Below are 15,406 nucleotides of genomic sequence, written 5' to 3'. Positions count from 1 at the left end.
TTTCAGTATTAGGTGGTTCAGTTGGTGAGAAAAAAAAAAAATCTGTACTGAGTCCACGTCTGGTTTGAAGGGAAGTAATTATCAAGTCTTTAAGTATCTTTTCAAGTGAAGGGGCAAGAGTATTCTGATTCTGAAGTGGAACACTGTGAATCACTGAAAGAGCCTCAGGGTTGCCTAATCTAAACTCTTCTCATTTTACAGATTAGCAACTGAGGTGAAGCACCTGACCCAAGGGTGATCAGTTTGTCGGTGACAGAGCCGGGTCTCAAGGTCATCTTCAGATCTAGGATGCAGCCCTCCTCCCATTACCCATTTGGACCAAGGTCTGATCTCTGACATTGAAGGTAACAAACAAGAGCATGTCAAATACATACATCTCCAAACGCCAAAACTTCAAAACTCAAGACTGAAATGGCCTTATACAAGCTCAACTAAACTAGCTCAAGAGGTGAAACTGTGATTAAGAATACGCACACATCTCAGGTCAGATGGCCCCGTGAGATCCAGAGAACTGAAACAAGAACTTAGTTCTGAGACCACTTGCTCTAAAGTGCTCTTACCATCACCACGAATGCCAACTCACTAAACAGTCACGCTGGAAGGATATCTAAATCGTAATAATAACTTGCAAAACGGAAACCACAACCTTTGTATCCCTAAGTAAAACGACAGCTTTTCAAAAACAGACGTATCCTATATCTCTCTTTTACCACCTTCCAATCATCAATACTCGAACCATGCTACTCCAAAAACTGCTTGGGAAAGAAGAGGCTTTGGTGATCCTTTTTCTTTTTCTGGAGAACAGGGTTAGGCAGGAGGCTGGTCTGCTTTCAACTATCTCTTAGGCTCTTTTTGGCAAATTAAGTCCCATTCATTTTTGTTACAAAAGCAACCGGGAAATAAAAACCTACATCCACGTAAAAACCTGTACACGAAATCTTCTCACAGTAATTATTAACACCCAAGGAGAAACAACCCAAATCTCCATTAACTGTTAAATGGATAAATAAAATGTGGTATATTCACATAATGAAATGATCTAGCCATAAAAAAGTACTGATATATGCTCCAACACAGATGAAACCTGAAAACATCGTATGAAATATAATGCAAGGGAAGTCAAAGATGTCAGCTGCCAGAGGCCACTTGTTACATGATTCCATTTACACAAAAGGTGCAGAATAGGCAAATCTACAGAGACATAAAGAGTAAAGCTGCCAAAGGCTAGAGGAGTTGGGGGGAAGGTTGAAGGTGACTGCTAATGGGGACCCGGTTCTTTTGTGGGGTGATAGCTGCACAACTCTTTGAATATACAAAAAAAAATCATATATTTCATGGGGCTGAATTGTATGGTGTATGAGTTACATCTCAGTAAGACTGTGACAAAAGAAAAAGGCAACTGGAGCTAATGTAACAAAATGTAGAAAAGGCATGGAACACAAATAATCATACCCAAAGGCAAGGGTTAACATTGGGTATATTTATCCTTCTGGATTTTTACACACATGCAATTTTTCTTTCTTTCTTTTTTTTTTTTTAACGTTTATTTATTTTTGAGACAGCATGAACAGGGGAGGGGCAGAGAGAGAGGGAGACACAGAATCTGAAACAGGCTCCAGGCTCTGAGCGGTCAGCACAGAGCCCAACGCAGGGCTTGAACTCACGGACCGTGAGATCATGACTTGAGCCGAAGTCGGACGCTTAACCGACTGAGCCACCCAGGCACCCCGCAATTTTTTTTATTTTTTATTTTTTTTTTTCAACGTTTATTTATTTTTGGGACAGAGAGAGACAGAGCATGAATGGGGGAGGGGCAGAGAGAGAGGGAGACACAGAACCGGAAACAGGCTCCAGGCTCTGAGCCATCAGCCCAGAGCCCGACGCGGGGCTCGAACTCACAGACCGCGAGATCGTGACCTGGCTGAAGTCGGACGCTTAACCGACTGCGCCACCCAGGCGCCCCCGCAATTTTTCTTTTAAAAGGAAATGCATCTATGCATCTCAAGCATTTAGTCATGCAGCAAGAAAAGCAATGTTGGCTGAGATTTTTTAAATTTTTATTCTAAGAACTGTGCTTTCCTTCCAACAAGGGTAAATGCTAGCACAAATGGCTATTCTTCACATAAAATATGGTTAGCCTGAAATGAATGGAGGTATGCTTTTATTTATTAAAAAAAAATTTTTTTTTATACCTTAACTAATGTCTCCACCCAACATGGGGCTCCAACTTACAACCTGAGATCTAGAGTTGCATTTTCCACCAACTGAGCCAGCCAGGCACGCCTGGAGATATGCTTTTAAATCAATTTATATTGTGTAAAAATACATGTAACAAAATTTACCATCTTAACCATTTTAAGTGTACAGTTCAGTGGTATTAAGTAGTCATAATACCATTTTGCCATCACCACCACCCATCTCCGGAACTCTTTTCACGATGCAAAAGTCAAACTCTATACATTAGACAATTAACTCCCCATTTCACTCCCCTTCTGCACCAGGCGACCACAATTCTACTGTCTCCATGATTTTGACTACTAAGTATTTCATGTAAGTGGAATTACAAAGTCTTTTTGTGACTGGCTTTTCCTTTTGCACGATGTCTTCCAGGTTTGTACGTGTTAACCTGTGTCTGAATTTCCTTCTTTTAAAAAAAAATAAATTTTTTGTTTTTTGTTTTTTTAACGTTTATTCATTTTGAGAGACAGAGAGAGACCAAGCACAAGTGAGGGAGGAGCAGAGAGACAGGGAGACACAGAATCCGAAGCAGGCTCCAGGCTCTGAGCTGTCAGCACAGAGCCTGACACGGGGCTCGAACTCACCGCGAGATCATGACCTGAGCTGAAGTCAGACGCTCAACCAACTAAGCCACCCAGGTGCCCCCAAATTTCCTTCCTTTTAAAGGCTGAATGATATTCCATGCTATGTACGTGCCACATTTTGCAGTTGATGGGACACCTGCGTTGCTTCCACCTCTTAGCTATTGTGAATACTGCTGTGAACATGGGTGTACAAGTATCTTTTCACACGGTAATTCTGTCTCCACAGCGGTTCTACCACTTACATTCCCATCGACAGTGCACAATGCTTCCAATTTCTCCCCATCTTCACCAACATCTGTTAACTTTTTATCACAGCCCTCTTAATGCGTATGAGGTAGTATTTCATCGTAGGTGTGATGTGCATTTCCTTAATGACCATGAAGGGTACTGAGCATCTTCATGTGCTTACTGGCCACTTGTATGTCTTCTTTGCAGAAAGGTTTATTCAAGTCTTTGCCCATTTGAGATATGCTTTCACATGTAAAATATACTTGGGATTTCCAAGACTTAGAATTAAAAAATGAAAAATATCTTGTAAGTACCTTTTCAAAAATATTGACATGTTGAAATGACCATACTTTGGACTTACCAGGTTAAAAACACATTACAATTAATTTCATTTTTAAATTAAATGTTAACATTAAATGAAATTAAAAGTTAAAATGTGGCTACTGGAAACACAGACGAACCTTGAAGACATTAGGCTAACTGAAATAAGCTGGTCACAAAAGGACAAATACTGTGATTCTACTCACAGGAGATACCAAATGTCACTACTGGAAAATCTGAGGCAACAATGCTGAATATGGGACCAAATAAGGTTTGCTAATAATTTTATCAGCATGGATAGTCTGGTTCGAAATCAGAGGCATTTATCATTGATGAGTCTCTGCCAAAACTGAATATTAAGCATCTGTTAAGATTTCTTTGCACAGGACAGATCTTCTAGAGCAGGTCCTGGACGTACAGGAACGTTGAAGGCCTTTGTAAAATTCTGGACCTTTTGGACAGTATTAAATGAATGACTCTATGGTAACATACTAATGGTCCCCAACTGTTGAGTACTTAAAAAAAATCTCAGTGAAGGGGTGCCTGGGTGGCTCAGCTGGTTAAACATCCGACTCTTGATTTTGGCTCAGGTCATGATCTCATGGGTTAGTGAGATTGAGCCCCACATCTGGCTATCCACAGACAGTGCAGGCCTGCCTGGGATTCTCTCTCTGTCTCTCTGCCCCTCCCCTGCTTGTGCTCGTGCACTCGTTCTCAAAATAAATAAACTTAAAACATGTAGCAGTACAGAAAAGATTTTCAAAGATTTTCCATGTGTTAAATTTTTAAACGACTTTACATTTCTTTCAAATGGTTATAAAAGTAGAACTGCAAAAGGGGAAAGGTCCTAACAAAAATAAATCAGGAAGGCTTTTCAAAGGTGACACAGTGATGAAAATTTAAGTTTACTAAGTTTTGTTTTCTTCATGTGGTGTGGCTCATTAATATCAAACCACGAATCTAGTGGGAAATAAACAGCCCCATTCACATTATCTTCAAAATTACAATTACACTGTGACTCAAATGTTTTATTCTAAATACTCATCACAGGTGAGTTCAGATTTAGTAAAACTATGACCTGAAATTATAATTGATACAGTGTGGTAAAGAGGTAGTCATGGCTGTAAATTACAATCACTATGAATCATTTTTTTAGCAGAGGCTGATCTTCCTGATCTCAACTGATGGACTTAAGAACCCTTAAAATATGCAAGAAGACAAGGGTGCCATCTCAGTATCCAAAGCAAAGAAAGTCTATTGAAAAGATCTTGCTTGGTTTCTTCCCCTCTGCTAGATCTCCAGCAATCTACAATGGTGGCTGACACATAGCAGGCACTCAACACATGTCGATTGAATGAACAGTCCCTGCCTAGAAAGGACTTACAGAGATGACACCCCATAAATATACACAGGAAAAGAAGCAAAGTGTCAGATGTGTGACAAACTAAATGCACTGAGGTTTCATAAAAGGGAGAATTCATTCTCAGCAGGGGAGCTCAGGAGAAGGTGGAAATAGAGGCTAAGCTGGGGCCACTAGGTTAGTTGAGAATCTGCATTCACTGCAAAAAAATAAAACAAAAACAAACAAACAAAACCTTGCTGGCACACAGTTCCAGAGGTGGGAAAGCAAGGAGTTTTAGGAAGTACTGTACAGAGTCCAGAATGGCTGATACGTCAAGCTTCTGAGTAATAATGAATGACAAGGGTGGAAGGGTAGGTCGGGGACAGGAAAGAAGCCTTGAGTGTGAAGCTAGAGTCTGCTGCTATGTCTGGCAGGCACCGAGACGCTGCAGATACTAAAGTAGAGAAGTGATACAGTTCTAATGGCACTTTAAGAGAATCCATCTGGCCATGGTCGGCAGGTCCCATTTAAAAAAGGCCTAAAGGAAGTCTATGAAGAGTGGCATACCAGGCCTAAGCAACTGTCAGAATTGAGAGAGCTTACACCCATTTCAGACCTATGCGATCTGAAAGGTCTGCAAAATCACCAGAGCCTTAGGTACAAGGTAAGGTAAGGTAATACGATATTGAAGTGATAGCAAAAGGTGAAGTTCAAGGCTGAACCCTATAGCCTACATTAAAATCTGTTTTCCAGTAAGACTATATTGTTTTTGTGAATAAAAATTTAGCTGACCTATCAGCCACATGTAAAAATTGTTACCTCACAGCTTCAAACTTATGTAACAAATAGGGACACAACAAAGTTTTCCTCTGCTCAAAAGAAAGATGGTACAACGTAGTGATTAAGAATACAGCTCCAGCTCCAGAGCTGGACAGATCTGTGTTCAAATCCTTACTCTTGCCACTTACTAGCTTTGTGAACTTAAAAATGTTACTCAACCTCTGGAGGTCTGTTTCCTTATGGTATAACCAGAAGGACACTATCCCCATTGTTCAAGTGCCAGAAGGATTAAATGAGATGATACCAGTTAATATTTATAGCAGTTATCATTATTATCTTAAGCCAGATCAGATACTGGAACAATCACTTTGAAAATTATGAGCTCACACCACAGTATATATAATCTTTTAAAAAAATATATGGACTATTATTCCTGAGAATCAGACGTGGTTGCCATATACCTGTTCCTATACACATAATAACGCACATTCACACACATAACAGTGCTTTCACAGAATATGTTTATGGGAGCTTTCCATGTTAAAGAGTTAGCATATTCTTAACTTCACAAACTCTGCGGCACTTAAAACGTTTATGCAATAGCGTATCTGCAGGTACCCACAATAAGCCTAGGTGACTTACAGTCACATAGAAACTTAAAGGTGTGATCTAGATTTTGCATATTTATTATTTTAAAAAGCATGTGGGTCACTTCTCTTTTAAGAAGACTTTCAGACTACAAGACTAGTGCCTATGACTAGAAACTCCCTATTACTTGGGAGTATTTAGATTTCAGATGAGATTCCTAGCTGTGACCGTCAGAATCTACAGAACACCAATGGAACCAATGGCTTTCAGGGTGCACTTCTGAGAGTGTGCTGAAACTGTTAAGATATATACATGGATGGAAGGGGAGATGAGGCCAGAGGGACAAGATGACAGCTGAGCAACTGGAGGTATGGTCCCTAACCCTTCACTGATATTACATACTGGAGTAGACGCAATTTTATGTGACAGGGAGAAAGATGCCTCACAGCTTACCGCCCACCCCAAAAGGATGGAGACCATCTCTAACACCCTAATCTAACTTCAGAGAGTATGAGATGGGGAGGATTTCCCAATTTACTCCGTTTTAAACAGGCATTCCGTCAAGGCAGGGACACAGCGTGGGGCACGACTCCAACACTCTGGTGCCTACGTAAGAACTCCATAGCTTAGTGATGCTGCTGTCAATTTAGGTGGACAACCTGGCTTAAGAGATATGTGAACAAGGGAAATCAATTCACAAGTGGGCCTAAGAAGACATCTAGGTACATCTACTTTTAATCATTCCAGTGACATGTCCTTGTCTTTGCATCTAAATCGCCTAAGACGAAAAACCGGTTATTTTTAATCCCTTAATGATAACATGTCCATGCTCTATCAAAACTACTCAAATAATTTTCCCAGAGTAAGGGAAAGGTTAGTTTTCTCCTCATCCATGAATAAAAGAATAATTTACTTGAATCACCTCAAGTTTTTCTAAGCTACCTCCAAAGAGTCAAAGTTTAGGCAAAGCTTTCTTTGTAGCAGAAGCATTATTCTTGCAGCAGGCTTTGCCCCTTGCTGGCTCAACGCTTACACCTTCTGCAGAGAAGTTTTTTCTTGGTGTTGTTTTTAAGCCTAACTGTTTCAGAACCAGGACTTTGAGCCCACTGTGTAACACACTTCCAGTCTCCCTTTCACGAGAGCAAGAACTCCAACTACTGACTTATGTTTACAACCCCAACTTAAAATTTTAATGAGTTTTTCTGTATTTCCACCAGACAGAAGTTTTTTCAGATATATCACATTTCAAAAGAAACCACTCATACAGGTTTCCAATTGTTGCCAGTTCCCACCAGAAAAAGATGCAGATTTTCAAGGGAAGCACAGGATTCCACACAAAACTCTTCAACGGAGCACAGAGGGTTCAGAAAAAGGAAAGGCAGAAGGGCAAAAGCCAGCAATTATCTGTCTAAGCAAAAATAACTGCTCAGAGGAGAGAAGGAGTAAGACTGCCCTAAACCAAAACACTGGAAAAAGCAACAGGACCACAAACAAACTTTCTTTTTAGATCCTTGGACAGGCAACTCCAAACTAGACACACACTACTTCAACTAACCACCCCCCAGCACAATTTTCACCGGTGCTCTCTTGCCAGCCTCTTTGTGAGGCCCACTTAGGATCCTTGGGTATTCTCTGATACAGAAGCACAAAACATCACCATGAAGCATTCGTGTGTGTCCTCATCAGCCAAACAGCACATGGGAACCTATAAAAGCCTATGTTCCAGGCACAGGCCTGGCACAGACACATTCTGTAGCTCACTTCATCAGTGCATGTCGCAGTGCCTTGATTTGCCCACTTGTGAAACAAGGAAAATCCTGAGAGAGTTGAGAATGGTTTCATAAAGTGCCTGGCAAATAAAACAGGCATACCATTAATATTATAATACCATAAAGGCCAGCAAAGAGGCCTTTCCACTCACAGCTCACCCTTACTAAAATCATCAACCAAGTCATGTGAAAAGTGACACATAAACAGCAACAAGCCACAGCTGAGTGACTCAATTATAACTCTATACCCTTACTGGAGAGGGAGTTAGGATATGTAGGGATTTATTTTTAATTCTAAGGGATGGTCAAACAATGCACACGTCTCCTACAGATCACGTGCATGCTTTTGAGTTAAACCTTAACCTTAAATCTTAAACTGCAGTATATGTTCAGGGCAGTCTTCCCTTAGTAAACTCTACCAAAAGTTCTTATGCTCTCCTTAATTTCTGAACCTTCATTTCTGGAACACTGCTGACATCCTGGAGATTTCAGTATTTCTCTAGCTGCTGTGTTAGAACTAAACCAGGGATCAATAAAAGCAAGGCAGCTTGTGAGTGCACTTCAAAGAACTACAGGCAGAGGCTAGCTAATGCATACACGGAGAGGAGAGAACCCAGATGGAAAGAATGAAAAGAACTTTGCATTTTACACTCATTAGAAAATGTGCGCCCTCAATCAAAACGGTTCCTTTATACAGCTGGCTCACATTTTATCTGTGACTTCCTAAGACACATATATCACAATATAATCAAGTGCACATATCTGTACCCCAGTTTGAGAAGCTTGATAATACGTGAGGAGAGCCTTCTTCCAGTGAAGCGGAATACGGATTCTCATTTAAGCAGACTCCTAAACTGCCAGAGAGCAAAGGTAGATCACAACCAAAACATAGGTCTAAGGAGTACTAAGACCCTGAGAGACTGAGGGAGCACAATCAATCAGCCTTTCCCTCACTTTGTAATTAACAGGATCAGGCTATAAAAAGCATAAAGTCACAATGGAATTGTGGCCACTCATGCTGGGCCAAACACAGATGGCCTCTTTCAAAAAGTAGCTCAATGATTAAGGCAGAAAAGTGCCAATGAGTAAATAAGAAATGGCTTCTACGTTCAAAATTATCAATTCAGGGGCGCCTGGGTGGCTCAGTCGGTTAAGCGTCCGACTTCAGCCAGGTCACGATCTTGCGGTCCGTGAGTTCGAGCCCCGCGTCAGGCTCTGGGCTGATGGCTCAGAGCCTGGAGCCTGTTTCCGGTTCTGTGTCTCCCTCTCTCTCTGCCCCTCCCCCGTTCATGCTCTGTCTCTCTCTGTCCCAAAAATAAATAAAGGTTGAAAAAAAAATTATCAATTCAGTTAGCGTGGGGCGGTTTCTCACCAATTTTAAACGCCAAGTTTCCAAACTAACATAAAATGTATAACTGACAGTAATGCACAGCAGCAAAATATGGCCATTTGTTCCAGACTTAATGTCACAGGCTCTTAGAAAACTAGGAGAAGAAAAACTTCCTAAGTTTGTGAGGCTAAGAACATGTCAGGCTCTGTGAATCTATCTAAATTATTTACTTAGGGGAGCAAAGTTTTACTTAATGTTCATGTCTCTTAGGCAAATAAATGAAAGTTCAACTCCCCATGAAAAGTATTTTATCTTCTGGAAGACATAACAGACTTTAAAGTGAAAGTCTTTTAGAAGTCCAGGATGAACACGTGGATTATCACACAACAGTTTTGAGCATCTTGGTAAAAACTACAAATTAGCTTCTAATCTTATCATAAAATAAAATTTTTCATTTTTTTGTACTTTTCACATTTCTTAAAAGTTTATCTAAGATTTTAACAGGTTATTAAAAAAAAACTACAACGTCTAATTCATTTTTTCCATAGTTAACATACTGTTTCCCAACCGCATCTCTAATGCATGGACTTTGTATTTAATAACAGGCCAGTCATTTTCAAGTCTAAAAAAAAGCAGGTTGTATTTGAAGTGTGTATATACACACGCCCATTAATGGACTCAACCTGCCAAAGTCTATTACAACTTATGCAATTTTTGTTACTTATATATAGTTCCCAAAAGACAAAAATACTACTGAAATTCTGAGGTTTTTCTTTCAATCTCTCTCTACCAAAGTATCGATCCCTACTTGCTCCTTTTTAACAGATCAGCCACATCATCCTCGTTAAGGTAATTCCCACAATTAAACATGTAGCCCGTGTGTGTACATCTTAAATATGTGAATCAATAGACTGCTAAATATCTACATTTTAAAATACTGAAAATTATATTCAGTAGATATTTTTCAAATTCTGTGGATAGTTACTAGTAAAGCGACCTTATTTAATTCTCCTTTTCATAATCAAATAAGTATGTGCATTTACATTATAACAAAAACCAAAAGCCATTTCTACTTGATAAAAGCCTCTTAGCTGGTTATTTGGTAGCAACTACATGTTCATGGAAAGGCCTATTCTAATCAGAGACTCTTTCTGGTTTTTAAAAGCTTAGCAACTCTTCAGATTGGGTCATCAAAAAAAAAAAAAACAATAATTGTGAACTTACTTGACACTTAATCTGTTCAACATGGTGACGTTTTATTTTAATATAAATAGTATTAGAACTTTTCCTGCACTCTGGTTTAAGGAAAAAAAAGAGAAATTTAAGCAAAACAAATTCACAGTGTGTATGTTTACAACCAATGACTTCCAGGATAGCCAGGGCCAGAAGTCTTTAGAGATTCAAAGCCCAATCTCCTAAGTTTTCTATACAGAGACTTTAAGAACCAGAATCAAAGATTTGGTTAGTTCAATGTATAGCAGCCTCTAATAAAGTAATTTCAGTAAATTTCCAACAAGGGCCAAGATAAATTAGGAATTTCTATTAAAAGTTCAATTAAACAGAATACCCATCCCCACCCTCTGGTTTATTAAGGCTTTTTTTTTTTTTCTGTACTTTTAACAAGCCCTCATAGGTTTACCTAAATTCCAGCCTTCAAGCCCAATTGTTTCACCTTTTATTTATTTATTTTGACTAGTAAAACCAGGAAACCTTGAAACTGCAAAATACATGCTTTCTAAGAGATCACAGCAAGTTTTCCTGTAGGGGAAAAATGGCTATTACCACTAAGGACATCAGTTAACACTGTATCGTATGTATAATTTGCCAAAGCAAACAAAAGCACCTTCACAAACTTCACCTCAAACATGGACTCAAGTAAGTTGTTTTCAAATTACTCATTTAAAAACTCATACAAGTATATACCAAAGACCAAGTACAGGTCAAAATTATACTTGTTTAATAAATACTGAGCAGTTTTTAAAATTATAATTAATACCACTTAGATTTAGTATCTGATTCTTGAAGTCACTAAAAAATTGCAAAAGCAATACTTAATTGTCTCCAAATGGAATATCTGAACCAAACTGCCTCCCTTTCACTCACCAAAATGTTACTTGGCAGCAAATGCTCAAGGAAAATTCTCCCTTAAGCACCAACCGAATAACTGTGTCTATCAAAGAATACATCCATTCATATCCCCACAAATTTATCTTGGTGTATCTATATAAAACTTGCAACAAAGTCTTAAAGTACCCTCTGAGTATCAACTACCACTGTCAGTCATTGGTAGCAAGTTCATGTTCATGGAAAAAGTCTGTTCTGATCAGAGAATCTCCAAGGTTTATAGAAGCTTAGCAACTCTTGAGACTGGTCATCAAGATAACAGTAATTGAGAACTTAACTTTATACACAAGAGTGCAGAATGCAAACCATTAAAACAATATTAGCAACTTAAAAGTTTTTGTCTTAAACAAGCCATTAAGTCATTTCTCTGTTCAGAACCCACGACTGCAACCAGCTCTAACCGGTTCCTTGAGGAATGTGGCTAGGCTGATATTTTGGAAGTGTTGGCTTTGGTGGTGACCAAGGAGGAAGAAGTCTCTGGCCTCCCTGTTGCTGCAGTTCCCACCCTCCAAAATGAATATACCCACCGGTGTGAATTGACAATGTGGTCCAAAGAGCAAGGCAGGAACGGAGTCCAGATCCTCAAAATGGTAGTACAGGGCATAACCACTAGGCCACCTATCAGTTCAGTACAAAAAGTACAACCCTGTGCATCATGGTGCAAAAGCTGGGGCCTAGGTTTCGCATTGTGCATCTCACACCTATGGAAATAACAAGAGGAGTAAAATCTATAGAAATCAACACACCCTAAGAAGGTGGGTGCTCACAGAAGACCGGTGTCAACACTTTTGCAAAGGTGGTTGGCTACTGAAGATAATGAACGGCAATTACAAGTCCAAAGTTGGAAGGCAACAAAATTTGACAATCAACTCTGTTGAGTTTGACAACGAAGAACTCAACATGGGCTCGATGTTTACCAACAAGGCTTTGCAAATCATGACACCCATCTACAAGCTTATGAAAATTACTACCCCACTGAAATCTAACATCCCTCAAGAATGATTTTTAACTCTCAAAGACTAGGAAAGATTTGGGCCATGAAGAGAGGAGGTTATCAGCAATACTCCCAAACCCATTACTCTCAGGTTTTAAACTTTCCCCCTTTACCACCTGACCTTGGAAAGACATGGTGACACATTCAAAGCTTAAGGTGGAAGAATTCCAGAGAACAGGAAATCTGTGTACCAAGGATGTGCCAAGAACAAATGTGGATTGTCAGGGTCAACAGTTCTGAACAAGTCAAAAGACAGAACTTCTAAAATGCTGGGTGGATTCTTTAAAAGAAATAAAATCACCGCTCTTGACTCACTTAATCCTTCGCCATGTTGCTGTCAGCTCACCAACTAAGAGTGCGAGAGTGTGTCTTGCTGGGTCCATTTTCCCATGGTCTGTAGAAGGCGCTGTGAAGCACATCCTGTTCTAGCTCTGGGGCCCTTCCCCCCTCTGCAGCCTTACCCAGTGCAGGGAATGCGCCCCCTACTGACTCCAACACTCATCGCCTTTAGCCGACTTGGCTGCGGTGCATTTTGGGTGGGGGCTGGTATTTTCTTCGTGGCCATAAACCAGAAGCAACAATGCAGATTTATAAAGAAACTGTATCAAGCTACCCAGGAGATTTTTTTTTTTTGTTTCCTCCTGAAGGTTCAAGACACTGGCACGAGAAACATCAGGGATAGGAATTGGGCGTGTGGGGATGGACAGCATTAAAATGGCAAACACAGGAAGCAGTTTGGTTCTTTTTCCCTCCTAAGCCTTTGTCTGAGAAATGGGGTTATGGCAAGAACTGTCCAGAGGAACTGGTGAATGCAAGAACATCAAGAAGACTCAGTGTGGACACACGTGTAACTAAAAAGGATATCAGACCTTAGTGCCTGATCTTGGGCAGAAGAGGAAGAGAAGCAATCGCGCCTTTTCCAGCAGACAGGCATCCAGGTTGGGGGGAGGGGAAGGCAGGCAGGCAGGCAGGCAGCCCAGAGGAAAGAGAGGTGAATAAAAGGGTGCTCAAAGAACTCCTCCCCATTCATTGCAATAAAAAAAAAAATCTTTTCGCAGCTTTCTGAATTTCCATTTTTTACCGTCTTACTGCAAAGTTGGGGCTCAGCATGCTCGGAAGAGGTCGTGCTGACCAGGCAGCTGCGACTCTGAGAAAAGGGGGTGGTGGTGGACTCCGTGGTTAGGATAGGAGGGGAGCTGGCATGTTAGGGAGGAAGGGTTGCACGGAGGAGGCACAGACTTTCCACTCCCGTGCCATGCATGCTCCCCGCCCCCCAATCTGTCCCCCCTCCCCCCAGCTAAGGGTGGGCAGACCTGGCAGAAGGCTCGTCCCAAGCACTGGGGGTGTGCGTGGGGGGCTCGTTTTGGGAGGGGGGGGGGAACGGGAAGAAGGGATTAGTTCCAGGGATGGGAGCTGCTCGGTTCTTGCTGGGGGCGGGGTGGAGGGAGATGCCATCAGCGGCACGAGCTCCGGGGGCCAGGCTGGCTGCTGGCCTCGGCGGGCTCACGGGGCGGGGAAGGGGGGTCGGGCTGCAGGAGGAGGCGCCTGGACCCCGGAGCGGAGCCCGGGTAGCGGTCCGCGCCGGGGCGGGCGCTCCGTCAGCACCGGAGTAGGCGAAGGAGCGTGTGCGGCCGGAGGGCTGGCGGGGGAAACAACAATGCGCCCGCGGGGCCGGCTCGGCGGGAGCGGGGCCGGGCCGCGGGTCGGCGCGCGGCGGCCGCCGGGGCTTACCTTGACTCGGCCTCGAGGCGCGCGCGGGGCCGGCGTGCTCGGGGGCCGGGCGGCGGCGGCGGCGGCGGCGGGCGGATGGCGGCGGCACGGCGGTGGCGAGGGCGCGCCCTGGGCCTCGTCGCGCTCCGGCTCGGCGGGCTCCGGCTCGCGCCGCGGCCGCGGCTGCTGCCGGGGGGCGCGGCGGGCGCAGCAGAGCGGCGGGCGGCGGCGGCGGCGCGAGCGGCTCCCTCCAGTCCCCGCGCGGGCGGCGGCGGCAGCGTCGTCGAGCGGTGCAGACAAAGGAGGGGCGGAGGGAGGAGACGGAGGGTGTGGGAGAGGCGGCTTCACCGGCGCGGGCAGGCGGGCGGCGGCGGCGGCGGCCGCGCTCCTCTCGCTCCTCAGCAGCGGGGACCGAGAGAGGGAGCTGTGTCTGAGGAGACGCCAAAATCCCCCTTAGCGCTGCCCGCGGGAGGGGGAGGGGGCACAAGATGGCGGCGGCCGGGGGGGGGGGGGGGGAGTTCAGCTCATGGATCCCGGCGGGCGGCGGAGGGGAGACCGGGCCGGCGGAGGCGGCGGCGGCAACGGGCGGGGGAGGGGGCTGATCCCGCGTCTCCCCTCAGCAGACAATACAAGCGCCTCGGAGCGAGTCCCCGAACCTGCCCTAGCCAAAATGGCGGCCGAGAAAGAGCGGAAGTGACGTAAATACCTCATTAGCATAAGAGGACTCATTGTCCAGCTAAGTAGGGGGGGCAGTGGGGGGCTTTACCCCTTCCCCCCATGTCCCCCAGGGACAACTGTCTCACTCCCACTTGTGCTTGCACCAAACTTTTTTGGAGGGAGGGTGGCACCAGCACCCCCACCTAAGAGAAATTATATAATCCCCTCTGAGGGGGAGCTCTCGCGAGAACCAAGAGGATTTGCCATTGACCCACTAGGAGGCGCCGCGGATAATGGCCGCAGTGCGCTTCCAGGGCCCGTGTGCACGGCGGGCGCCTTCCTCCGGCCGCAGCGCCGGCGGCGGAGGCACAAGCAGCGGGCCGCAGCACGCCCTGCACTCAGTCAGGTGGCCGTGCTGGGGATCCCTGCGCGGGCCCAGCTGGGCCTGGACTACATCTGGCGGGAGGGGGCGTGCGGGCAGCCCGGCGGCTCCACGTGCCCGGAGGCCCGCGCTCTCACGGGCCCGGCGGCCGCGGGAAGGGCAGGGGCACCTGGCCGGCCGCGCGCGATGCCTCCTGCCTTAAATGAGGCGCGAGGGCCTCGTGCTTCACACACCGACTGGAGAGGAGACACGGGCCCTCGGAGGCCTGGCTCCGTTCTGGTGGGGTGGGCTACTCGGTGGGCAGGGGCTGCGTCTTACAGAAGGCCGGCTGCCGCCCTGGGACTGGACATTCTTCCGGG

At 44.3% G+C, this 15,406-nt stretch overlaps 1 protein-coding gene across 4 annotated transcripts in view; it reads right to left on the bottom strand.

Moving 5' to 3' along the window:
- The window catches only part of LOC115509965 (activity dependent neuroprotector homeobox), a 31,819-nt gene extending 17,748 nt beyond the window's left edge, over positions 1 to 14,071 (bottom strand). The window contains exons 1-2 of one of the 4 annotated variants that reach the window (XM_030309394.1): positions 14,030 to 14,044; positions 11,832 to 12,005 (exon numbers count right to left, since the gene is read on the bottom strand). The gene's annotated coding sequence lies outside the window, so the exon portion shown is untranslated. Of the gene's footprint in view, positions 1 to 10,404; positions 10,476 to 11,831; positions 13,707 to 14,029 lie in introns of those variants that run through there. The other 3 variants (XM_030309395.1, XM_030309396.1, XM_030309393.1) reach the window with 3 other exon arrangements.
- Between the last annotated feature and the right edge of the window lie 1,335 nt (positions 14,072 to 15,406).

Source organism: Lynx canadensis, chromosome A3 (assembly GCF_007474595.2).
Source record: "Lynx canadensis isolate LIC74 chromosome A3, mLynCan4.pri.v2, whole genome shotgun sequence".
Lineage (NCBI taxonomy): Eukaryota > Metazoa > Chordata > Mammalia > Carnivora > Felidae > Lynx > Lynx canadensis.
Note: the sequence above shows the minus strand (reverse complement) of the source record. Positions and strands in the feature narration are given on the sequence as shown.